This window comes from Hyposmocoma kahamanoa, unplaced genomic scaffold (assembly GCF_003589595.1).
Source record: "Hyposmocoma kahamanoa isolate Upper Pololo Valley unplaced genomic scaffold, ASM358959v1 185, whole genome shotgun sequence".
Classification (NCBI taxonomy): domain Eukaryota; kingdom Metazoa; phylum Arthropoda; class Insecta; order Lepidoptera; family Cosmopterigidae; genus Hyposmocoma; species Hyposmocoma kahamanoa.
Window position 1 is genome coordinate 2,027,987 of NW_020653715.1, and position 2,748 is coordinate 2,030,734.

Genomic DNA, 2,748 nt, shown 5'->3' on the forward strand with positions numbered 1-2,748 from the left:
CTCAACATAATCCTATAAATCACAAGTATCTTCAAATAAATACTATGTCCCTCTCCTAAGTCCCATCTATATCTGTACCTACCAAAATTCATAAAATTTGGCTACTTTCGCTGGTATAACATTTCTTTGGATTATTTTTTCTTATTTGCACATGACTTAAGCCGGATTTACGTTTGCCTGACGTGTCGTGTCGTGATGCGTCAGAACAGTATCGGTCTCATACATTTAGTTTGTACTTCCTAACATCTTATATTCTGCTGAAACATGGACCGCATATCGTCGCTTTATCCGCACTTTACACTGATTTCACCTGAAATGCCTTCGTAAAATGTTAAACATCAGCCGGTCCGACCGCGTGCGGAACACTGAAGTTTTGCGAAGAGCTAAAGTAGGTGGAATCGAGGTACTTATATCCTATGCGGCGACAACTTCGTTGGGGCGGCCGTATATTAAGGATGGCAGAGGGGCAAATGGCAAAAGCGCATCTTTTATACGGAACTCAAGGGAGGCAAGCGAAATTATAGTTATAAAGATGTACTTAAGAGCCATATGAAAAATTGCGACATTGACCTAACAGAATGGGAGAAACAGACAGCCGATCGCCTGCGATGGAGATGTTTTGTGGCAAACAAAATGTCACAATTTGAGACCCGTCGACGAATTGAGTTGGACGTCAGACGTGACGAGCTGAAAGCCGACCACCTGCGGCGATCAGCTACCACTACATTGACAGTGTGCTCACGTGCCCCCTGTGTGCACAGATCTTTACTAATAAGATTGGGTACACACGTGAGCCACGTGAGAGCGCACGAGTGCCGCCAACAACGGAGCTGAAGCAGTTGCTGTGGCCGAAAAGGGTCAGGAGAATTCATCATCATCATCATGGTTAGATGTATATTAGTGTATCGATATCTGACGTGAGGGCTTGTGTTGTGTGTATAAAACCGATACCGTTCTGACACGTCACCACACGACACGTCAGGCAAATGTAAATCCGGCTATAAGGGCCATTTTGGACACCGCAAGGAAAAAAGGGCGCTGGCAGTTAGATGTAACATGTTAGTCCAGCGATATGCACGTAAGTAGTAAGCAAGTAAAAGGTTTTAAGATATTGTTTAAAGCATGTTGCCAAGTCTTCTACACGTGTATCCTAGCCTTGTGCAGAAAGCTATCGTTTTCCGAGTCCAGTACAATAATGGCGTCAGGATGGTGACGGGGCTGCGAATATCGTAGTTATAATTAGAACTCGTATTTTACATAAATTGGTAAACAAAATATTGACACAATAGTACATTATTGTAGAGGCCGGGAAGCAAGGGATTTCTGGACGAGTACACATTGTACCAATACGAATCAAGCAATCCCCGTTCCCGCCGAGACTTATATAGTGATTTTCTCAAACATTGTGAGGAAGTAATAGAATACTAAAGAAAATGTATAATGTAAAAGAAATGTTAATTAAAATTAAAAGTAATATTTGACATAGTGTTTGCAGGCATTTTTGTTATCTCTTGTCACTAGAACTTATTTTCGCGACGAATACAGAAAAAAAGTTATAAAAACAGGAAAGAATACCAAAGCACTTTAGTTTATCTTACCTCTTTTTTTTTAATGTGATTAACTTACAAAGCAATTACGAACACTTGGCAGTTGGTTATATGAGTTTTTCTTTTGCCTGTTTACATATGAAAGAAGTGGACAGTAATGGATTTTCATACGTACTTTGCAGGCCTTGGCCGGGAGGAAGTCGCAAGGTCCACAAATAACAAACTTTCCGTGTTCGTTTTTTGATAGTAATGCAAAAATTTATAAGCATGTTTGAGAAAATATTTTACAAAAATAACCATAGGTCACGTTAACCGGGTACAACCCGAGAAGTGGGCGAACGTTATCACTTCTAGGATGCTCGAGGACGGGAGATGACGGGCCGAGGAGGCGTAGGGAAATCACCAAAGACACACGGGCCTGCAGCACCTCTGATGATGATTTCTATGCTTAAAAAGACTGCCTCGATGGTCTATAGACTGCGGGCCAGTGCCAACTCCATCTTGATAAAAGTAGTGCCAAGGTATGACTCCCATATCACTTTCCCCAGATGCCGATCAGAAAAAAGCAACTTCTCCTGTTCTTCAGGGACTAATTTATTTAAATGTATACTAACCTAGACATACGACTTATCTTGTGACTAACGAATTTGGACCACTGTAGTCTACTCTCTGAATATATAAGTAATTAACATGACATTTCTTGGCTTCATCAATGTCGACGTTTTGACCTTCAAACCTTTAGACCCTGAAACCGAGATTAGGGTCCAGAAAACGTTTAATTTTCGAGATACCAAGTAACGGGAGGGACAAGTCGTGCGCCTGGTGGTAAGCGACACGCCTGCCCATAACAGTTGCAGAGCCACTCAGAGCTTTAAATCACAAAGATCTGAAGGGCACTGTCACTGCACCTAACACACCGTGAAACATACATACATAATATTAACCTTAGAACTAAGTCCAAACTAATGGTACCACGTGTTCGTTTAACTATGTACTGTATACGTTTTTACAATAAGATTCCGGAGCATATATTAGAATTATTACCATTTCCTAAGTTTAAAACTTACATTAAAAGTATTTTAATTGAAAACTCATATTACAAAATTGTAGACTACGTGTTAGATAAATATGTATGGAAAGACAACGTGAATCTAGATTCCACACAAATATGATTCAAAATGTATTCTATAGCATTTAAGTT